This window comes from Heptranchias perlo, chromosome 6, assembly GCF_035084215.1.
Source record: "Heptranchias perlo isolate sHepPer1 chromosome 6, sHepPer1.hap1, whole genome shotgun sequence".
NCBI classification, from domain to species: domain Eukaryota; kingdom Metazoa; phylum Chordata; class Chondrichthyes; order Hexanchiformes; family Hexanchidae; genus Heptranchias; species Heptranchias perlo.
In genome coordinates this window covers 108,258,656-108,283,451 of record NC_090330.1, presented here as the reverse complement: position 1 = coordinate 108,283,451, position 24,796 = coordinate 108,258,656, and the positions used below count along the sequence as shown (strand labels likewise).

Here is a 24,796-nt window from a genome sequence, read left to right as displayed (position 1 = left end):
GGTCTCCATATTACAAAAAGGACACTGGAGAAAGTGCAAAAAGATTTACTGGGATGATACCAGAACTGAGAGGTTATAACTATCAGGAAAAACTAAACGGGCTGGGGCTCTTTTCTCCAGAAAAGAGAAAGCTGAGGGGTGACCTGATAGAGGTCTTTAACATTATGAAGGGGTTCGATAGGGTAGATGCAGAGAAGATGTTTCCACTTGTGGGGGAGTTCCAAACTAGGGGCCATAAATATAAATAAATCCAATAGGGAATTCAAGAGAAACTTCTTGACTCAGAAAGTAGCAAGAATGTGGAACTCGCTACCACAAGGAGTAGTTAAGGTGAATAGCGTAGATACATTTAAGGGGAAGCTAGATAAACACATGAGGGAGAAAGGAATAGAAGGATATGTGGATAGGGTGGGATGAAGTAGGGAGGGAGGAGGCTCGTGCAGAGCAAAAACACCAGCATAGACCAGTTGGGCCGAATAGCCTGTTTCTATGCTGTAAATACTATGTAATAAAATCATAGAATCTTACAGCACAGAAGGAGGCCATTCAGCCCGTCATGCCTGTGCCGGCTCTTTGAAAGAGCTGTCCAATTTAGTCCCACACCCCAGCTTTTTCGCCATAACCCTACAAATTAGTCCTCTACAAGTGCATGTCCAATTGACTTTTGAAAGTTCCTATGTAATCTGCTTCCACCACTCTTTCATGTAGTGCGTTCCAGGTCTTAACAACCCTCTGTGTGAAAAGATTTCTCCTCATTTCCCCTCTAGTTCTTTTGCCAATTATTTTAAATCTGTGACCTCTGGTTACCGACCCACTTGGCAGAGGGAACAGTTTCTCCCGACTTGCTCAATCAAAACCCCTCATAATTTTGAACACCTCTATCAGGTCTCCCCTTAGCCTTCTCTGCTCCAAGGAGAACAATCCCAGCTTCCCCAATCCATCCACATAACTGAAGTCCCTCACCCCTGGTATCATCCTGGTAAACCTCCTCTGCACCCTCTCCAAGGCCTTGACATCCTTCCTAAAGTGTGGTGCCCAGAATTGTACACAGTACTCCAGCTGAGGCCGAACCAGTGAGTTGTAAAGGTTTAGCACGACTTCCTTGTTTTTGTATTCAATGCCCCTATTTACAAAGATGTGGAGATGCCGGTGATGGACTGGGGTTGACAATTGTAAACAATTTTACAACACCAAGTTATAGTCCAGCAATTTTATTTTAAATTCACAAGCTTTCGGAGGCTACCTCCTTCCTCAGGTGAACGATGTGGAAATGTGCCTATTTACAAAGCCAAGTATCCCATACGGTTTTATTAATTGCCATATCCACTTGCCCTGCCATCTTCAAAGATTTGTGAATATGCCCCCCCAGGTCCCTCTGCTCTTGCACCCCCCTCAAAATAGCACCATGTAGATTGTACTGCCTCTCCATGTTGTTCCTCCCAAAGTGCATCACTTCACACTTATCCGCATTAAATTGCACCTGCCATGCGTCAGCCCCATTTCACCAATCTCTGTCCTCCTGAAGTCTGCTATTATCCTGCTCACTATATTACCCGCACAGTAATACTATATAATATTATGAAATCAAGGGCACAGATCCTACGGAGAATGCCATCATTCTCAAAAACACTTTATTTCGTACTCACTTTTACATTCCTAGATCTGAAAGTTTTTTCGATAACTGTTATCGATATTTTGAATAGCCAAGTAATAAATCATTACAAAATAACCTCGCCACTTTGCACAACGAGAATATATTCCACGATCTGACAAGTTCCTTTACTGCCTAGGCATACGATAGTATGAATGGAGATTGTAACAATAAAATCCCTTACTGTGGATACAGGATACTTCAATCTCGCACATACCCATCTTCCAGGACGGTGACTGACAAACACTCCAGTGAGACAAGGCCAACTGTAAACTTAACTTAATATCAAGATCTTAATATAAATGAATCTGAAATACTTCCTAGGCCAGACAGTGAAAAAAAAAATTCCATCCTGCTCACTGTACATTATTACAAGAAAGGGAGTTACACATGGTGATTAAGTAGGTCAGCACAACACTATGCTTTCAGTTCTGGACCACGGATTCAAATCCAGCCCTGTCTGACGAGTTTGGGGTTGTCTTGTGAGTAACCAGGGAAATGATAAAAGCCATTCGATCCATCTTCTGGTGACTATGTTAAAAAAAAACATCGACCCTATTAAAGTCTCTGCTCCACTTAATTACATTCCTGAGAAAAGTACGGCAAAATTTCCCTTCTTTCCTCCCCCCAACTCAAAAGATAATCAAGAGCAATCCAGGACATAAATCTATCCTTACACGTCTACAATTCAACACTGACCACTTGCTTTACGGGTGATTTTTCCTCATCTCTCGTTCGCTACCCTCAGATTGAGTCAGCTGATGTTTTGCAGCTACAAGTACTACCCAATTCTGCCTCCGTCTGTCTCATTATTTATCTACATCCCCTTTTGTCAGTTATAATTAGTGAGCAAAACTTACTGCGCTTTCATTTCCATTATCTAATTACCTACTTAGAGACAAACACACCAGCCAATAAAACAAAATCTCATATGAATGCTCTTTAAAGATTGGGTTTCAGAAATATTCCAGGGCAGCTGTACCTTACATCTGTCCCACTTTACAGCTCAATTCAGTGCCTGGTGCTTCGCTTTGCAAATTCCCAACATTGTCCACTCTCATAAGCTGTTGCCTTGTCCAGCATCCAAGCAGAAACATCTACCATATCATGGACTCTACGTTACATATTTAATGTCCTGAGGAAATATACAGGGGCTGATTTTCCCTGCTGGCCCAGTTCAATGAGACTGCTGTGTTCATCCCTGCACCCCTGTGTCATTCACACCACTTCAAACAGGGACCAGCTCCCAAATAAAGAAAGACTTGCATTTATATAACGCCTTTCACAACCTCAGGACGTCCCAAAGAGCTTTACAGCCAATGAAGTACTTTTGAAGTGTAGTCACTGTGTAATGTAGGAAACTGGGCAGAAATTTGCGCACAGCAAGATCCCACAAACAGCATTGTGATAATGACCAGATAATCTGTTTTAGTGATGTCGGTTGAGGGACACTGGGGAGAACTCCCCTGTCTTCGAAAAGTGCCGTGGAATCTTTTATGTCCATCCGAGAGGGCAGATGGGGCCTCGATTTAATGTCTCATCCGAAAGACGGCACCTCCGACAGTGCAGCATTTCCTCAGTACTGCACTGGGAGGGTCAGCCTAGATTTTGTGCTCAAGTCTCTGGAGTGGGACTTGAACTCACGACCTTCTGACTCAGAGGCGAGAGTGCCACCCACTGAGCCACGGCTGATACCACGGTTTACCAATTGACACTCTTTCAAATGGCCTGCGGACATGGAGGCGGAAGTGAAGAAAATATCAGTGCATTGTTTTGCATGTAGGGTGCAGAAAAATGCATCAGCAGTTCAGAAACACCAGTCTAAAGTGCGTGAGAGTGCCTGCGATTTTCCACTCGAGTGGCGCCAATGGGTTGCCATCTCTGGCTGGACATATTCCTGGAGGTGTCATCACGTGACCTCCTGCCTCCAACTGCCCCGCCCTCACACTCACGCCATTGGTCGCCCAACAAGTCCATCCTCGCGGAGCCCCACCTTCCCACACCAATCGGAAAGCCAACAGACCTCTCTGTCACCCGATTCTTGTCCGTCAGTCATCAGCCGTTTTTTGTCCCATCTCCAATATTTTAATAACTAGCAAACAAAAGTGTTCAAAGAAAAGTTTACAAAAAAACCCAACTTTTTTATTGCCCCCCCTATGATTTTTCTCCTGGGTTTTTGCTCGCAGCAGTGTCCTGGAGATCAGTCTTTAATTCCTGGAGACTCCAGGGCAATCCTGAAGGGTTGGCAACCCTAGTCGTGCCACTTGTAAAATGATGAGATCATCGTTGTGCAGATGGAATCCTGAGTTTGTGGGGGGGGGGGGTTTAAAATAGCAACAAAGGGTGAATATACCTGCGACTGTTCAGGAGCAAGTGTTGCTGCTAAGGGGATGCCGTATGTACTTTTATCTGTGCAACCAGGAAAGCCTTTTAATGCCAAGAAAGGGGAGTGGGGACGGCTTTAGGTTGTTGATCTTTCCAACTTTTGGCACTGGCTATCAGTGGCTTTTGCAAAGCCATCAGATGGCCAGCGAGTACACGTGCAAGAAGATCAACAAATCTACGTCCTCGATATCAAGTCACGTAACGTCAGCATGACGGATTTAAAATGGAAATTGCCCACTTACAGTGCCGCCTACAGGCGTAACCGGTACTGCAGGTAAATGCTGCCAGTCTTCCGCTCGAAGCAGAAAGCTTTAGCGCTCTAAGATTCAGGCGTACAATGTGGCCAGAGCAAACTAGCAATAAGCTGGGTACATTCAGAGACTTCGGTTGCACATTACTATAAATACACAGTATTAAAAAGCACCCAGAATTTCGTTCAGGTAAATATCGTCCAAAAGGTCTGGCAGGTCGATTTACGGAGTCCTCAGTCGTGATGAGGTACAGCTGCGAGTCCAAATTGAGAAAGTACTACGTGTGTTTTGCCTGTGATTTTCCGCCCAAAACTTTCGTTGTGGACAGGGTACCTGACACCATGGGTGAGGATCTACCCTTGGATGTAGGTTTAGGCAGCAACCATCGTAAGACAAGGCCCTACTTTGTTATTTAACCCGTTAATAATTTCAGCAGCGCGTGCTTACCGATCTGACAATTAATTTTTCGGAGATTAATTCCCCGAGGCCTTCCTGATTGCATGGAACCTGTGTAATCAACACAAGCCCCATCCATCAACAGCTAGCCCATAGTAACTTTCAAAAGGGAATTGGATATACACTTGAAGCGGAGAAAATTTGCAGGGCTATGGGGAAAGAGCATGAGAGTGGGACTTAATTGGATAGTTGTCAAAAGGGCAGGTGCAGGCACAGTGGGCCGAATGGCCTCCTTCTGTGCTGTAACGTTCTATGATTCTATGAACAACAAAAAAAAAGTCATAGGAAATTGGGTCCTCATCATTCTCTAAAATGGCACCATTTTACTGATCTTTGTTTGATACTGCATTTACTTAAATTGTGGTTTCCAAATCAAAAAAATATGCCCTATTGATATCAAAGGTGAAGGTTCTGTGCAAGTCACTAGGTGATGCTTCCTTTCAATGGAAACATGAGGTGGTGTGACTTCCTGAGACGGTTGAAAGTCAGATTACAATTTTGACACAAAAGACCGTTGAAGCTTAAGAATTGCCCTATCCACACGTTGAACAAAATAAAATTGTCTGTGCCTACACAAACAACTCACTAATTCACCAACATAATTCCAACATCACCCAAAACAAACAAGGGTTTAATTTACAAAAATGGTACCTTGTGGTATTTTTTTTGATGGATAACAAGGTGATTTTTATTGAACATACTCTGCCATTTTACACTGAAACAGACATTCTGGGAAATCAGGCCACCATTTTGGTGCAATCCAGCTCCAGGTGACCTTCAAAGTCACTCCAGTCCCTCTCCCCACCGGTAACCTCAGGGAGAGGCCTTGCAGGGACCTGACAGGTATCGGTCATGGCAAAAAGTCAATCAATGTCTTTTTATGAATCAGTCCAGTTTTCAACTGGAAATAAATACTCCCCTACTGAACAACGATCTTTGTGAAGCACCTTGGAAGGTTTTCTTGTTAAAGGTGTTATATAAATGCAAGTTGTTGTTGAGAAGCATTCAATGTTATTCTCCGAAAAAAATATTGGATGTGATTTCCCGATGTCTGGTGGAGACCGTCAAATCGTAAACCAAACACAGAGGAGGACAATAGCCTGAGTAGCAAACCTGGCTCCTGTCCTCAAAGAGTCTGACTGCTGCAGCAGCTTAGTTGCCAGCCTGAAGTTAGCTACATTAGCCCACAGCTAATTCTTAGCTATCAATGGAATTTGTCAAGGGGTTGAATCAATTTGGGTTGCTTAATTATGCACAACGGCTTGCATTTATATAACGCCTGTAAGTAGTAAAACGTCACGAGCGATTATCAGACAAAATTTGACACCGAGCCACATAAGGAGGTATTAAGAAACGTCTTAAAGGAGAAGAGAGAGGTAGAGAGGCGGACAGATACTACGAATGGTACGTCAGCCTCATTTGTCTTAAATAGGATCATGTTCCCATCCTCAGGTATCGGCCGTGGCTCAGGTGCAGACACTCTCGCCGCTGATGATTACTGCAGATGTTGGGAGAGAGTGAACCATGTACAACGAAACAAGGAAATGGTTTTATTTAAACTGTGAGAAGTGACCACATGCTTCCTGGCTGAAAAACTCTGAAAAGAGCAGGTTTCTCTCTAAATTTCTCCGTACACATTTCACTTTACTCTTAGTATGCAGTCGATAACTTAAAGAAACAGTGCTCTAAAGCCAATCTCAGGCTATTTACGATATCGGTCGTATTTGTAAATAGAAAAAGATGCCTTTTGTTTGAGTGCAACAACAACAACTTGCATCTATATAGACCCTTTAACGTAGTAAAATGTCCCAAGGCGCTTCACAGGAGCGATTATCAAACAAAATTTGACACCGAGCCACGTAAGGAAGTATTAAGACAGGAGAACAAAAGCTTGGTCAAAGAGGTAGGTTTTAAGGAGCATCTTAAAGGAGAAGAGAGAGGTAGAGAGGCAGAGAGGTTGAGGGAGGGAGTTCTAGAGCTTAGGGCCCAGGCAACTGAAGAAACGGCCGCCAACGGTGGAGCGATTAAAATCGGGGATGCGCAAGAGGCCAGAATTGGAGGAGCGCAGAGATCCCAGAGGGTTGTAAGGCTGGAGGAGGTTACAGAGATAGAGAGAGGCGAGGCCATGGAGGGATTTGAAAACAAGGATGAAAATTTTAAAATCGAGGAATTCCCAGACCGGAAGCCAATGTTGGTCGGCGAGAACAGGGATGATGGGTGAACAGGACTTGGTGCAAGTTAGAATACGGGCAGCAGATTTTTGGATGAGCTCAAGTTTATGGAGGGTGGAAGATGGGAGGCCGACCAGGAGAGCATTGGAATAGTCCAGTCTGGAGGTAACAAACGCATGGATGAGGGTTTCAGCAGCAGATAAGCTGAGGCAGGGGCGGAGACGGGCGATGTTACGGAGATGGAAGTAGGCAGTCTTGGTGATGGAGCGGATATGTGGTTGGAAGCTCATCTCTGGGTAAAATAGGAAACCAAGATTGCGAATGGTCTGGTTCAGCCTCAGACAGGGAGAGGGATGGAGTCGGTGGATAGGGAACGGAGTTTGTAGCAAAGACCAAAGACAATGGCTTCAGTCTTCCCGATATTTAGTTGGAGGAAATTTTTGCTCATCCAGAATTGGCTGTGGGACAAGCAATGCGACAAATGACACAATGGAGGGGTTGAGGGAGATGGTTGTGAGTTGGAGCTGGGTGTTGTCAGCGTATATGTGGAATCTGACGTCGTGTTTTTGGATGATGTCGCCGAGGGGCAGCATGTAGATGAGAAATAGGAGGGGGCCAAGGATAGATCCTTGGGGGACTCCAGAGGTAACGGTGCAGGAGCGGGAAGAGAAGCCATTGCAGGTGGTTCTCTGGCTACGACTGGAGAGATAAGAATGGAACCAGGCGAGGGCAGAGGAGAGGCATTGGAGGAGGATGGTGTTGTCAACCGTGTCAAAGGCTGCAGACAAGTTGAGAAGGATGACGAGGGATAGTTTACCATTGCAACAGTCACATAGGATGTAATTTGTGACTTTGATAAGGACCGTCTCGGTACTGCGGCAGGGGCGGAAACCTGATTGGAGGGATTCAAACATGGAGTTGCGGGAAAGATGGGCACGGATTTGGGAGGTGACAACACGTTTAAGGGCTTTGGAGAGGAAAGGGAGGTTGGATATGGGGCGGTAGTTTGCAAGGACAGAGAGGTAAAGTGTGAGTTTTTTGAGGAGGGGCGTGATGACGGTAGACTTGAAGGGGAGGGGTACAGTACCTGAGGAGATGGAACCGTTAACAATATCAGCTAACATGGGGGCCAGGAAGGGAAGCTGGGTGGTCAGCAGCTTAGTGGGTATAGGGTCGAGGGAGAAGGAGATGGGTCTCATGGTCAAGATGAGCTCGGAGAGGGCATGAGGGGAGATAGGAGAGAAACTAGAGAAAAATGCGAGTTCACGGCTAGGGCAGGGGGGAACCGGAGGGGAAGTTTGGCTCGGTGGGCTGGGGGGAAGGGAGGGAAGCGGCAAAGACAGTTGAACGGATGGTCTCAAACTTAGTGACAAAGAAGTCCATGAGCTCCTCGCATTTTTCGTTGGAGGTGAGGGTGGAGGGCGCAGGGGAGAGGGGTTTAAGAAGACAGTTTGTAGTGAAGAGAAGGCGGGGTTATCTTTGTACTCCAGGATGATCCTGGAATAGTGAGCAGTTTTGGCAGATGAGAGCAGGACCCGATAGTGCTTTATGTGGTCCAGCCAGATCTGGCAATGAATGGCTAAACCAGTTGTCCACCATAAACATTCAAGTTTGCGACCCTTGGGCTTAAGGGAGCGGAGATGAGAGGGAACGACCAGGGTGAGAGAGAGAGTAATGGTTTTAATGGGGACAAGGGCATCAAAGATGGAGGTGAGGGTGTGATTGAGCAGATCGGTAGCTGCAGAAATGTTGTGGTGAATGGAGGGCCAAAGGCTAGACAGTTAGGAATTTGAAAGTGCCGTTGTGAGTGACCTGGGGAGAGTTTTTTCCTGGGGCGAACACAGCAGGAAGTGGGGTTGGGAGGGGAAGGGGGACGTGGATGGAGAGGGATACAAGGAAGTGATCAGAGATGGCTTTAACCACTACTATCCTTACTTGGTTTCTCTGTGGGGCTACAGCAAGAGCAAAAGTGTGTATCTTACATATGCTAACACCCAATCACAGCCCAATTGGAAGTAGCAGCAGCAGCTCTTTAAACGGCTGCTGCCCTGCCAGATATCACTCCCCTGGGATAATCTCTACTCCACGACCAAAAAATCAGCACTAATATTATGACCTTATTTGATCTTGTATTACAACAGAAGATACGACATTGCATGCCCAATACGACAACAACTTGCATTTATATAGCGCCTTCAATGTAGTAAAACATCCCAAGGCGCTTCACAGGAGCGAATATCAGACAAAATTTGACATCAAGCTACATAAGGAGATATCAGGACAGGTGACCAAAAGCCTGGTCAAAGAGGTAGGTTTTAAGGAGCATCTTAAAGGAGGAGAGGCGGAGAGGTTTAGGGAGGATGTGCTAAAAGCTGTGGGTTGAAGAGAGGCCACAAGTTCTAGGAACCAATACAATCAATGCAAACAGGAAACCTGAAGCAGGTTAATATTTTCACACTTAAAGTTTACAAATGTATCTTATATGCATCCATTTGCTAATAAATCAATTGCTTAATAAAACTAGGTCAGATGCTGATGTACTGATAAACCAGCAACTTTATAACACTAGACTGAATGTTACATTGTGTATTCCTCCCACGAGGAAAGAGAGATACAATCTGATGAATTTTGGCACATATACAAAAAATACTATCCCATGACCAAGATTATTAAATATTTAACCATAGAGCTGCTCCAAGATACTCCTGCCCATTCCATGTCATCCTTAATGCGTCTACAACATCTATAATGTGTCAGCCGTGGCTCAGTGGGTAGCTCTCTCGCCTCTGAGTCAGAAGGTTGTTGGTTCAAGTCCCGTCTACACTCCAGTGCAGTACTGAGGGAGTGCTGCACTGTCGGAGGGGCCATCCTTCGGATGAAATATTAAACCGAGGCCCTTGTCTGCCCTCTCAGGCGGGCATAAGGTCCCATGACACTCTTCAAAGAATAGCAGGGGAGTTCTCCCCGATGTCCTGGCCAACACTTTTCCCTCAATCAGCATCACTCAGAAACAGATTATCTGGACATTATCATATTGCTGTTTGTGGGACACATTGGCTGCCGCGTTTCCTACATTAGTGACTACACTTCAAAAGTACTTAATTGGCTGTAAAGTAACCTTTCTCCAAAAACTTTGTTCTTCTACTCAATTACAGCATCAGCCTTTTTTTTAAGTTGCGCTTGTAATTCTCTACAGGATACTTTTAAAAAAAAATGAAAAGCCTTTGCAAGTATCACAAGTTGCATATTTAGATAGCAACAGAAATCAGCATGCAGGTCTACTATGGAAAAGACTTTCTGCATCTAGTACAGAGTTTGAAAACAGGTTTGAATAGGTTGGAAAAGTTTCAGTTCAGTATTTCATTTTAAGAATTACATTGCGAAATCAGCTGGGTATAAGTCTGAGGATTTCATGCTGAAGTTAGACAGTGCTCTGATCAAATTGCACCTTGATCCAATTTCGGCCACTAAGACACTCAAACACTGGAGACAGTTCAGAAAAAAGCCACAAGGCTGATTCCTTAAGTCAGAAAGAAAGACAGGAGAAAGTAAGAGCCTTGAAAGGAGGTGAGTGAGACGGAGTGTAATAAAGAAATATAAGATAGTAACAGTACAGTAAAGGTAAATCAGGAACACTATTTCAAACTAAGAAAGGAAAAGAAGAACTTGCATTTATATAACACCTTTCACCACCTCAGGACGTCCCAAAGAGCTTTACAGCCAATGAAGTATCTTTGAAGTGTAGTGACTGTTGCAATGTAGGAAGCGAGAAAGCTATTTTGCCACAGCAAGATCCCACAAATAGCAATGAGATAATTACCAGATAATCTGTGGGGTTTTTTTTAAAGTGATGTTGGTTGAGGGATAAATGTTGGCCAGGACACCGGGGAGAATTCCTCAGCTCTTCTTCGAAATAGTGCCGTGGAGTTTTTTACATCCACCTGAGAGGGCATTTGGGGCCACTGTTTAACGTCTCATCCAAAACACGGCACCTCCGACAGTGCAGCACTCCCTCTGTACTGCACTGGGAGTGTCAGCCTAGATTTTGTGCTCAAGTCTCTGGAGTGGGATTTGAACCCACAACCTTCTGACTCAGAGGCGAGAGTGGCACCCACTGAGCCAGGGCTAAACCATGAGAGTAAGAAAGTGGGAGGGTCTTCTGCACACGAAGAGTAAACAAAACATGGAGTTGACTCCACAGCAGTAATGGTGAACATTTCTGGAAAAAATTTAAGAGACAGTGGATGTTGCAATTGTAGATTTTTCTTAGATGGATGCAAGTTGGGTCAAATGATCTCCCTCATCGAAATTTATCTTATGATCAAACTACAAGTGTGTAGCCTTTTTAAAATACTTACTTCTCAAACAAAATAAACCGACTTGTCCAGTGATTACTGCACATGTTGGGATAGAGAGAACCGTGTACAATGAAACAAGGAAATAGTTTTATTGAAATAGTAAAGAATGACCACATGCTTCCTGCCTGAGAAACTCTTAAAAGGACAGGTTCCTCTCTAAATTTCTCTGTACACATTTCACTTTACTCTTAATATGCAGACTGTAACTGAACAAAGAAACAGTGCTTTATAGCCAATCTCAGGCTATTTACAATATTGGTTGTATTTGTTAATAGAAAAAGATGCCTTTGTTTGGGTGCAACCACTACTATCATTTGATTTATTTCTGGGACTATAAGCAAGAGCAAAAGTGTATATTTTACATATGGTAATACCTGATCATAGACCCAATTGGAAAAAGCAGCAGCTTCTCTGCCATATATCTCTCCCCTGGGATGATCTGTACTCTCTTGCTACAATCCCACAAAGAAACCAAATGAGGATAGTAGTGGTTGTACCCAAACAAAAGACATCTTTTTCTATTAACAAATACAACCAAAAGATCAGCCTTAATATTATGATCTTCAAAGAATCATAAAATCATGGAATGATACAGCACAGAAGGAGGCCATTCAGCTCTTTGAAAGAGCTGTCCAATTAGTCCCACTCCCCTTGCTCTTTCCCCATAGCCCTACAAATTTTTCCACTTCAAGTATTTATCCAATTTCCTTTTGAAAGTTATTACTGAATCTGCTTCCACCGCCCTTTCAGGCAGCGCATTCCAGATCATAACAACTCGCTGAGTAATTTTTTTTTCCATATGTCACCTTTGGTTCTTTTGCCAATTATCTTAAACCTGTGTCCTCTGGTTACCTACCCTTCTGCCACTGGAAATAGTTTCTCCTTAATTACTTTATCAAAACCCTTCATGATTTGAACATCTCTATTAAATCTCCCCTTAACGCTCTCTGATCGAAGGAGAACAGCCCCAGTTTCTCCAGTCTCTCCACGCAACTGAAGTTTTTCATCCCTGGTACCATTCTAGTAAATGTCCTCTGCATCCTCTCCAAGGCCTTGACATCCTTCCTAAAGTGTGCTGCCGAGAATTTTTCTTTTTATTCGTTCATGGGACGTGGGCGTCGCTGGCGAGGCCGGCATTTATTGCCCATCCCTAATTGCCCTCGAGAAGGTGGTGGTGAGCTGCCTTGTTGAACCGCTGCAGTCCGTGTGGTGAAGGTTCTCCCACAGTGCTGTTAGGAAGGGAGTTCCAGGATTTTGACCCAGCGACGATGAAGGAACGGCGATATATTTCCAAGTCGGGATGGTGTGTGACTTGGAGGGGAACGTGCAGGTGGTGTTGTTCCAAAGTGCCTGCTGCTCTTGTCCTTCTAGGTGGCAGAGGTCGCGGGTTTGGAAGGTGCTGTCGAAGAAGCCTTGGCGAGTTGCTGCAGTGCATCCTGTAAATGCAGCCATTGTGCATCGGCTGTGAAGGGAGTGAATGTTTAGGGTGGTGGATGGGGTGCCAATCAAGCGGCCTGCTTTGTCCTGGATGGTGTCGAGTTTCTTGAGTGTTGTTGGAGCTGCACTCATCGAGGCAAGTGGAGAGTATTCCATCACACTCCTGACTTGTGCCTTGTAGATGGTGGAAAGGCTTTGGGGAGTCAGGAGGTGAATCACTCGCCGCAGAATACCCAGCCTCTGACCTGCTCTTGTAGCCACAGTATTTATGTGGCTGGCCCAGTTAAGTTTCTGGTCAATGGTGACCCCCAGGATGTTGATGATGGGGAATTCAGCGATGGTAATGCAGTTGAATGTTATAGGGAGGTGGTTAGACTCTCTCTTGTTGAAGATGGTCATTACCTGGCACGAATGTTACTTGGACACAATACTCCAGCTGGGGCCTAACCAGTGTTTTATAAAGGTTTAGCATAACTTCCTTAGTTTTGCACTATTTATAAAGGCAAGGATCCCATATGCTTTTTTAACAGCCTTCTCAACTTGTTCTGCCAACTTCAAAGACTTGTGTACTTACACCCCCAGGTCTCTCTGTTCCTGCACACCCTTTAAATTTGTACCATTTAGTTTATATTGCCTCTCCTCGTTCTTCCTACCAATATGAATCACTTCACACTTCTCTGCATTAAATTTCATCTGCCATCTGTCTGCCCATTTCACCAGTCTGTCTATGTCCTCCTGAAGTCTGTTTCTATCCTCCTGATTGTTTACTACATTTCCGAGTTTCGTACCATTGCAAACTTTGAAATTATGTCCTGTATACCCAAGTCCAAGTCATTAATGTATCAAAAAGAGCAGTGGTTCCAACACCGACCCCTGGGGGACACCGCTGCACACTTCCTTCCAGTCTGATAAACAACCATTCACCACTACTGTCTGCTTTCTGGCTCTTAGCCAATTTTGTATCCACGCTGCAACTGCCTCTTTAATCTCATGGACTACAATTTTGCTAATAAGTCTATTATGTGGTACTTTATTAAACGCCTTTTGAAAGTCCATATAGACAACATCAACTGCACTACCCTCATCAACCCTCTGCGTTACTTCATCAAAGAACTCAGTCAAGTTCGTCAAACACTAAATGGCACAATTCTAAAGGGGGTGCAGGAACAGAGAGATCTGGGGGTAAATGTGCACAAATCTTTGAAGGTGGCAGGACAGGTTGAGAAGGGGTTAAAAAAGCATAAGGGATCCTAAGCTTTATAAATAGAGGCATAGAGTACAAAAGCAAGGAAGTTATGTTGAACCTTTATAAAACACTGGTTCAGCCACAACTAGAGTACTGTGTCCAATTCTGGGCACCACACTTTAGGGAGGATGTGAAGGCCTTAGAGAGGGTGCAGGAAAGATTTACTAGAATGGTTCCAGAGATGAGGGTACTTCAGTTACATGGATAGACTGGAGAAGCTGGGGTTGTTCTCCTTAGAGGAGAGTAGGTTAGGAGATTTGATAGACATGTTTAAATTCATGACGGGTTTAGGTAAAGTAAATAAAGAGAAACAGTTCCCACTGGCAGAAGGGTCGAGAACCAGAGGACACAGATTTAAGGTGATTGGCAAAAGAACCAAAGGCGACGTGAGGAAAAGCTTTTTTACACAGCGAGTGGTTATAGCGCCTTTAACATAGTTAAGACGTCCCAAGGCGCTTCACAGGGGCGTTATCAGACAAAATTTGACACTGAGCCACATAAGGAGATATTAGGGCAGGTGACCAAAAGCTTGGTCAAAGAGGTAGGTTTTAAGGAGCATCTTAAAGGAGGAGAGAGAGGTAGAGAGGCGGAGAGGTTGAGGGATGGTGCTAAAAGCTATGGGTTGCAGAGAGGCCACAAGTTCTAAGAACCAATAGAATCAATGCAAACAGTGCAAACAGTTTAACACTTAAATGTATCCTATATACATGATTTGCTAATAAATCAACCGCGTTATAACACTAGGTCAGATGTTGATGTACTAATAAATCATCACTTTTATAAAACTAGACTGAGCGTTGCACTGTGTTTGCTTCCCAAGAGACATACAATCTGGTGAATTTTGGTCCCTATATAACAAAAAATACTAAGTTAAAAGAGGTCCATGACGAAGATTATTAAATATTTAGCTGGAGAGCAGCTCTAAGATACTCCTGCCCATTCCATGTCATCCTTAATGCAAGTCCACAATGTGTCAGCCGTAGCTCAGTGGGCAGCACTCTCGCCTCTGAGTCAGAAGATCGTGGTCTTCAAGTCCTCCTCCAGAGGCTTGAGCACATAATCTAGGCTGACACGTTCAGCGCGGTACTGAGGGAGTGTTACACTGTCGGAGGTGCCATCTTTCGGATGAGATGTTAAACTGAGTCCCTGTCTGCCCTCTCAGGTGGACATAAAAGATCCAATGACACTATTTGAAGAAGAACAGGGGAGTTCTCCCCAGTGTCCAGTCCAATATTTATCTCTTAACCAACAACACTAAAAACCAGATAATCTGGTCATTATCACACAGGGTGCAAATTAGCTGCTGCATTTCCTACATTACGACAGTGACTACACTTCAAAAATACTTCACTGGCTGTAAATTGACATCAAGGCAGCATTTGATTGAGTGTGGCACCAAGGAGCCCTGGTAAAATTGAAGTCAATGGGAATCAGGGGGAAAACTCTCCAGTGGCTGGAGTCATACCTAGCACAAAGGAAGATGGTAGTGGTTGTTGGAGGCCAATCATCTCAGCCACAGGACATTGCTGCAGGAATTCCTCAGGGCAGTGTCCTCGGCCCAACCATCTTCAGCTGCTTCATCAATGACCTTCCCTCCATCATAAGGTCAGAAATGGGGATGTTCGCTGATGATTGCACAGTGTTCAGTTCCATTCGCAATCCCTCAAATAATGAAGCAGTCCAAGCCCGCATGCAGCAAAGCCTGGACAACATCCAGGCTTGGGCTGATAAGTGGCAAGTAACATTCGCGCCAGACAAGTGCCAGGCAATGACCATCTCCAACAAGAGTCTAACCACCTCCCCTTGATATTCAACGGCATTACCATCGCCGAATCCCCCACCATTCTGCAGGTCACCATTGACCAGAAACTTAACTGGACCAGCCATATAAATACTGTGGCTACAAGAGCAGGTCAGAGGCTGGGTATTCTGCGGCGAGTGAGTCACCTCCTGACTCCCCAAAGCCTTTCCACCATCTACAAGGCACAAGTCAGGAGTGTGATGGAATACTCTCCACTTGCCTGGATGAGTGCAGCTCCAACAACACTCAAGAAGCTCAACACCATCCAGGACAAGGCAGTCCGCTTGATTGGCACCCCATCCACCACCCTAAACATTCACTCCCTTCACCACCGGCGCACAGTGGCTGCAGTGTGTACCATCCACAGGATGCATTGCAGCAACTCACCAAGGTTTCCCCTCCAAGTCACACACCATCCCGACTTGGAAATATATCGCCGTTCCTTCATCGTCGCTGGGTCAAAATCCTGGAACTCCCTTCCTAACAGCACAGTGGGAGAACCTTCACCACACGGACTGCAGCGGATCAAGGCGGCGGCTCACCACCACCTTCTCAAGGGCAATTAGGGATGGGCAATAAATGCCGGCCTCGCCAGCGACGCCCACATCCCATGAACGAATTTTAAAAAAAGTTATTTGTGACGTCCTGAGGTTGTGAAAGCGCGATATAAAGCTCTTTCTATTTCCCTTTTCTGATATTAAGGATATCATGTCAAGGGAAATGAAGTAACTAGGAACAAGTACATATGAACATGTGAACAATGACAGACAGGAAAAGTCCCTCTGGTCCATCCAGTCTGTCCCACACAATCATGATACCTTGTGTATCACAATATATACACTCCCCACCCCACACCATGTGATCTCCTGGGAGAGGCAAAAAAAGATAAAAACCCAGGTCAATTTGGGGGGAAAAGTTCTGGGAAATTCCTCTCCCACCCCTTTGGCGATCGAAACTAGTCCAGGCGATCACTCTGGCCCTGATAATTCTATGCATTGCATTACCTACCTTTTGTCAGAGGTGATCTCCACCCCAGCCAGAAACAGGTCCAGCTCTCGCTTGAAGGAATTCAGCAAATCGGCGTCCACCCGTACGAGCTGGCAGCCTGTTCCAGAGGTCCACTATTCTCTGGGGAAAGAACCACCTCCTGACATCTAACCTCGATCTGGCCTTGCACAACTTAAAATCGTGACCCCGATCCTCCTGAACCTATTTAATTGGAACAAACTGTCAACTGGAACACAATTCATTCCCTTCATCATCTTATAAACCTCGATCAGATCACTCCTAAGTCTACACGTATCTAAAGTGTAGAGTCATAGAAACATAGAAAATAGGAGCAAGAGTAGGCCATTCGGCCCTTCGGGCCTGGTCCGCCAATCAAAATGATCATGGCTGATCGTCTAACTCAGTACCCTGTTCCTGCTTTTTCCCCATATCCCTTGATCCCTTTAGCATTAAGAAATATATCCATCTCCTTCTTGAATACATCTAATGACTTGGCCTCCACTGCCTTCTGTGGTAGAGAATTCCACAGGTTCACCACCCTCTGAGTAAAGAAATTTCTCCTCATCTCGGTTCTAAAAGGCATACCTCGTATCCTGAGACTGTGACCCCTGGTTCTGGACTCCCCAGCCATCGGGAACATCCTCCCTGCATCTGATCTGTCTAGTCCTGTTAGAATTTTGTATGTTTGGATGAGATCACCTCTCATTCTTCTAAACTCTAGTGAATACAGGCCTAGTCGACCCCATCTCTCTTCATACGTCAGTCTTGCCATCCCGGGAATCAGTCTGGTAAACCTTCGTTGCACTCCCTCCATGGCAAGGACATCCTTCCTCAGATAAGGAGACCAAAACTGCACACAATACTCCAGATGTGGTCTCACCAAGGCCCTGTATAACTGCAGTAAGACATCCCTGCTCCTGTACTCAAATCCTCTTGCAATGAAGGCCAACATACCATTCGCCTTCCGAACTGCTTGCTGCACCTGAATGCTCGCTTTCAGCGACTGGTGTACAAGGACACCCAGTTCTCGTTGCACCTCCCCGTTTCCCAATCTATCACCATTCAGATAATAATCTGCCTTTCTGTTTTTACAACCAAAGTGGATAACCTCACATTTATCCACGTTATACTGCATCTGCCAGGTTCTTGCCCACTCACCCAACTTGTCTAAATCACATTGGAGCCTCTTTGCATCCTCCTCACAGCTCACATTCCAACCCAGCTTTGTGTCGTCTGCAAACTTGGAAATGTTACATTTAGTTCCCTCATGCAATTTATTGATATATATTGTGAATAGCTGGGGCCCAAGCACTGATCCCTGCGGTACCCCACTAGTCACTGCCTGCCACCCCGAAAAAGACCCGTTTATTCCTACTCTCTGTTTCCTGTCTGTCAACCAATTCTCAATCCATGCCAGTATATTCCCCCCAATCCCACATACTTTAATTTTGCACACTACTTCTTGTGTGAGACCTTATCAAAATCCTTCTGAAAATCCAAATACACCACATCCACTGGTTCTCCCCTATCTATTCTACTAGTTACATCCTCAAAAAAGTCCACTAGATTTGTTAAGCATGATTTCCCTTTCATAAACCCATGCTGACTTTGTCCAATTCCGTTAATGCCTTCCAAGTGTTCTGTTATCACATCTTTTATAATCGACTCTAGCATTTTCCCCACTACTGATGTTAGGCTAACTGGTCTGTAATTCCCTGCTTTTTCTCTCCCTCCTTTTTTAAATAGTGGGGTTACATTTGCCACCCTCCAATCTGCAGGAACTGTTCCAGAATCTATAGAATTTTGAAAGATGATCACTAATGCATCCATTATTTCCAGGGCCACTTCCTTTAGTACTCTGGGATGTAGGTTATCAGGCCCTGGGGATTTGTCAGCCTTTAGCCCCATTAACTTCCCCAGCACTATTTTTTTTTACTAATACTGATTTCCTTCAGTTCCTCCCTCTCACTAGACCCTTGGTTCCCTAACATTTCTGGCAGGTTATTTGTGTCCTCCTTTGTGAAGGCAGAACCCAAGTATGTGTTTAATTGTTCTGCCATTTCTTTGTTCCCCATTATAATTTCCCCCATTTCTGACTGTAAGGGACCTACATTTGTCTTCACTAATCTTTTTCTCTTGACATATTTATAGAAGCTTTTATAGTCAGTTTTTATGTTCCCTGCTAGTTTTCTCTCATACTCTATTTTTCCCCTCTTAATCAATCTCTTTGTCCTCCTTTGCTGAATTCTGAACTGCTCCCAATCCTCAGGCTTGCCGCTTTTTCTGGCAATTTTATATGTCTCCTCTTTGGATCTAATACTATCCCTAATTTCTTTTGTAAGCCACGGTTGAGCCACCTTTCCTGTTTTATTTTTGCGCCAGACAGGAATGAATAATTGTTGTAATTCCTGCACACGTTCTTTAAATATTAGCCATTGCCTATCCACCGTCATCACTTTTAGTAAAGTTCCCCAATCTATCCTAGCCAACGAGCACCTCATACTTTCGTAATTTCCTTTATTTAGAGTTCCAGCTCTTTTAACCCATCTTGATAACTAAGATGCTTTAAGATGTTCTAATGACCCCCCCCCCCCCCCAGAGCTGGATGACAAGTGCAGAACCACATCTGTGTATTTTTTGAAGTGTTCAGGGAGCCTCTTCTATCAGGTTATGGACAGATGGAGACATACATCCCAATGGATATATTAATTAACTTTGATTGTGTACAGCCCACCTGTAGTTAGAAGGTCAAAGTTAACTGATAAATCTATTGAGGTATACGTTTGCATCTGTCCAATACCTGATCCATGATGTGGTGTTACCATCTAGTTGCTTGAACGGCCACTGATAACCGCATGACCATTTGACAAATCTGCCAGGAGGTCACCAATCAATCTCACAGTCTGCAGGCTGCTCCCACAGTTCAAACCCTGCAACGATTTTTGACGTTGCTAATTTTATTGATTTTTTTTTAGTTTTATTGATCTTTGCACATTTTATTTCACCTCAATTTGCATTTCACAGCTCCCCAAAGATCATTCTCCCAACTGTCACAGCTTTGTAGACTTGGCTTAAAAAAAAAATCAACATAGAAACTTGATTTAAGAGGCAATTGGGAAGGTGCAAAAAGATTTACAAGGATGATACCAGAACTGAGAGGGTATAACTATCAGGAAAGACTGAACAGGCTGGGGCTCTTTTCTTTAGGGGTAGCCTAATAGAGGTTTTAAAAATTGAGGTTTCTGCTTGTGAGGGAATCCAAAACTAGGGGACAAAAATATAAGACCAATAGGGAATTCAGGAGGAACTTCTTCACCCAGAGAGTGGTGAGAATGTGGAACTCGCTACCACAAGGAGTAGTTGAGGCGAGTAGCTTAGATGCATTTACGGGGAAGCTAGATAAACACCTGAGGGAGAAAGGAATGGAAGGATATGCTGTTAGGGCGAGATGAAGTGGGGTGGAAGGAGGCTCATGTGGAGCATAAACACCGGCATAGACCGACTGGCCTGTTTTTGTGTTGTAAATTCTATGTAATTTTTCAAGCTGGGATAATTTATTCATCTTTAATGCGTAATGTTTATCACTTTAAGTTCAACGCCCCAAGCCTTTGCTGTGGCATTACTGAAGGTCAGGCTCCAGGGATATCAAAATTTAATTTTACTTTCATTTTATTTCTATTTTATTGTCAATCCCCAGCCACAATGTTCTGCTCCCTGGCCCCATTCGCACCCAACTGCAATCGCCATTCAATCTGATCAACATATACTCACGGTAGCTATGGCAACTAGTGCCGGTGGTAAAGGTCACCTGGTTACATCTGTGTCAGAAATTGAGGACTTTTCAACCACATCATACCAAAAGTTCAACAACCATCATGTTGGTCTCCCCATTTTCTGAGTACTATTACGCACTTTTTTTAGCAAATGGTAATTGTTATCGGGAATGCAATGAGCGTTCTCTGAAATTGTAACAGCTAGAATTTGGTAAGATTATTCGCGTTTACACTGAACAAGCATTTGACTTTTAACTTACAGGATTTCATAAAATCATACAGCACAGAAGGAGGCCATTCGGTTCTCTAAAAGAAGAGCTATCCAAATTAGTCCCACTCCCCTGCTCTTTCCCCGTAGCCCTGCAAATTTTTCCTTTTCAAGTATATGTCCAATTCCCTTTTGAAAGTTATTAATGAATCTGCTTCCGCCACCCTTTTAGGCAGTGCATTCCAGATCATAACAACTCACTAAGTAAAAAAAATTCTCCTCATCTCCCCCCTGGCTATTTTGTCATTTATTTTAAATCTGTGTCCCCTGTTTACCGACCCTCCTGCCAGTGGAAACAGTTTTTCACTGTGTACTCTATCAAAACCCCATATAAATTTTGAACACCTCAATTAAATCTCCCCTTAACCTTCTCCGCTCTGAGGAGAGCAACCCCAGCTTCTCCAGATAACTGAAACCCTTCATTCCTGGTGCCATTCTGGTAAATCTCCTCTGCACCTTCTCCAAGGCCTTGACATCCTTCCTAAAAAGTGTGGTGCCCAGAACTGGCCACAATACTCCAGCTGAGGCCTTACTCGTGATTCATAAAGGTTTAGTATAACTTCCTTGCTTTTGTACTCTATGCCTCTACTTATCAAGCCAAGGATCCCGTATGCTTTTTTAAAAATAGCTTTATCAACTTATCCTGTCACCTTCAAAGGTTTTAAAACAGAATCCCATCCGTCACAATAAACTTCAGATGCCACACTCCAGGCCCCTACCCTCGAGTGATGCTATAGGAAACCATTTAGTAACACACTTTCTTCTAACGGAAACAGCTTAAAAATATGTTGTATGGAAAAGTAATAGTCTTATTTGCGAATATGCCTTCCTTATAAGACAGCAGGCCTGACACAAACATGAACAACAGACAGAAATGTACTTTTCCAGCATTCGAACAATGCTTTGACTTTCACCAGGCAGCTTAATTATGTGTTGTGCCAAGTTTCAGTTAATTTCTAAGCTCCATCCATTGTATTAATTTTGGAGCCGAAAGGTTATACGCCTGACTCCAGCAGTTTTGGTTTCGCTTGCATAAAACAAACTGTCATCCCTTTTTACTCAATATTTATCAGTTCTCACAATCAGCTACAGCCATTATCAATGACAGAAAAAGGAGTGAAATGTAAAGCATCCAAAAAAAAAATGTTCCATTTAGCTCAAGACATTTTAACCTTTTTCAAGCCCCTCTTCTTTCTTCTTCCGTGCCTAGCGACGCACAGGGCAACCCATTTCTCCCACTGTGTTTACATCCAGCGCATCGCGCCTTGGGTTGTTTCCCAGACCACGGGCAGACGGTTCAGACTGACTCACAGCTCCCTACAGGAGGGCAGGCTGGATGCGATGGGAGGTGCGGTGGGGGGGGGGGATGGGGTTGGTCTTCACTCCACACTCAGTGAACGCGGATAGCCTGCCGGTCGACAACCCAGTATTCAGAGACCGGGAATCTCACAGCCACTTACCGAGGCTGTATGAAGTGGGGCCCAACACCCATAACCTTCCAACCCAGAGGCGGGAATGCAGCCGCTGAGCCAAGGGCTCACTCCACAAAGGCCGACGTGATAAACACTACACTCCAGAGACCTAGACTCCTCGACTCTGTCTGTCCCATATTTTATATAATATATATGTACACATATACAACAATGCAAATACACAATCCACTGCTTCATCCCTTCACTCAGAAAGACCTACATAGGCTTTTGGAGAAGGAGTTGTACTTTATATAGCGACCAGGACCAGAGAACCTTGCTGATTTTTTCCACTTCTGATTCGAGGGACAGTGAGGGCAGTCCTGGGTGAGGTCAGCCAAGTTAGCACAAACTGGGGATTGAATCCGGAAACCTTCCTGCATTTATATAGCGCCTTTCATGACGTCAGGACGTCCCAAAGCATTTTACAGCCAACGAAGTGCCTTTGAAATGTAATTAATGTTGTAATGCAGGAAACGCGGCAGCCAATTTGCGCACAGCAAGATCCCACAAACAGCAATGAGATAATGACCGGATAATTTTTTTTTTAAATGGATAAATATTGGCCAGGAGACTGGGGAGAACTCTCCTGCTCTTCTTTGAAAAAATGCCATGGGATCTTTTACGTTCACCTGAGAGGGAGGGCAAGTCAGGGCCTCTGTTTAACATCCCATCCAAAAGGCAGCACCTCCGACAGTGCAGCACTCCTTCAGTACTGGCACTGAGGTGTCAGCCTGGATTATGTGGTTAAGTCCTCTGTAGTGGGACTTGAACCCACAACCTTCCTGACTTCAAGGGGAGAGTGCTGCCCACCACTGAGTCACAGCTGATACCTTTTGCTATAGAGTGCAAACGTGGGGCACGGCTTCCCAGTTTTAACTCCACAGAAACAGAAGGTCTTAAACCCAGTGGCAGATTTGAAGACCTACATTTTCATGAGTTTCCAGTGGCATTGATTCCTTGACCACTAGGCTGTTTGCACTAAGGAACAAGGCTGCTCCCCTGTTTTCCAGCTGCACTCCCCTATTATAAAAGCATCTGTAGACACATGCAACCTGTATCACAAGTTTAAAAGGACCGCATATGAAAAGAAAGAACTTGCATTTATATAGCACCTTTCACGACCTCAGGATGTCCCAATGTGCTTTACAACCAACGAAGTACTTGTGAAGTTTAGTCACTGTTGTGATGTACAAAACACGGCAGCCAATTTGCGCACAGCAAGATCCCACAAACAGCAACATGATAATGACCAGATAATTCTGTTTTAGTGATGTTGGTTGAGGGATAAATACTGGCCAGGACGCGGGGAGAACTCCCCTGCTCTTCTTCAAAATAGTGCCATGAGATCTTTTGTGTTGACCTGAGACAGCAGACGGGACCTCGGTTTAACATCTCATCTGAAAGACGGCACCTCCGGCAATGCAGCACCACCCCCCACCAGTATTGCACTGGGATCGTGGGCCTGGATTATGTGCTCGAGTCTCTAGAGTGGGACTCAAACCCACAACCTTCTGACTCAGAGGCGAGAGTGCTACCCACTGAGTCAAGATTGACACTATGATATACGGCTTGAGTAATCGCTCAAGATCTGCAACATTTCCAGACATGGAACTTCCCCAATGCTAGGGAAGGGCGCCTACAGGACAGCAATGCAAACATTGTGAGTTCACAGCTCAATCCATCCCCAGCCAGAGTAAAACGGCAAGCAACAGCACCTAGCGGCGTGAGCGTAGCCCATTATTTTTGCCTCCAGGGGTGCTTCACCTTGATGCCTGCAGAGTCACAAGCACTACCTTGTTTGTATTCGAACACTTCTCCACGGACAAGACTATGGCACCTCTACCATCTAGAAGGACAAGAGCAGCAGGCGCATGGGAACAACACCACCTGCACGTTCCCCGCCAAGTCACACACCATCCCGACTTGGAAATATATCGGCCGTTCCTTCATTGTCGCTGGGTCAAAATCCTGGAACTCCCTTCCTAACAGCACTGTGGGAGAACCGTCACCACACGGACTGCAGCGGTTCAAGAAGGCGGCTCACCACCACCTTCTCGAGGGCAATTAGGGATGGGCAATAAATGCCGGCCTTGCCAGCGACGCCCACATCCCGTGAACGAATAAAAAAAATTTTTAAAAAATTCAGTATCATAGCAGAAATTGGAAGCATTGAGAAAAGCTTCACCCGTGGATGACTCGGTACAGGTACTTCTTGGAAAGTGCTGGATACACCAGCGTTATATCGATATTGTGTTTCTTTCTAATGCGCTTAGTTCAGCCCGACGCTGTTAAAGTTACCCGATGAGCACGATTTAACTGGTCAAACAAAGTCAGTGAAACAGCAACGGGATCTTCTCCAAGTTTGAAAAATAGAGTCTGGATATTTGGTTTTGTGACATCAACACAATTTCACAAGATTAGACCCATATAACCAACACAGACATTGAAATTCTGTACCACGAATGTTCCTAGATAGTTTTTCTTCTTTTATTTATATCATCTAAACCCTCCCTCATAAA

General features: G+C 44.6%; 1 protein-coding gene across 3 annotated transcripts in view; it reads right to left on the bottom strand.

The window, feature by feature from the left end:
- ubac2 (UBA domain containing 2) overlaps nucleotides 1–24,796 on the bottom strand; it is a 153,885-nt gene that overhangs the window by 38,287 nt on the left and 90,802 nt on the right. The gene's annotated exons all lie outside the window — the stretch shown is intronic.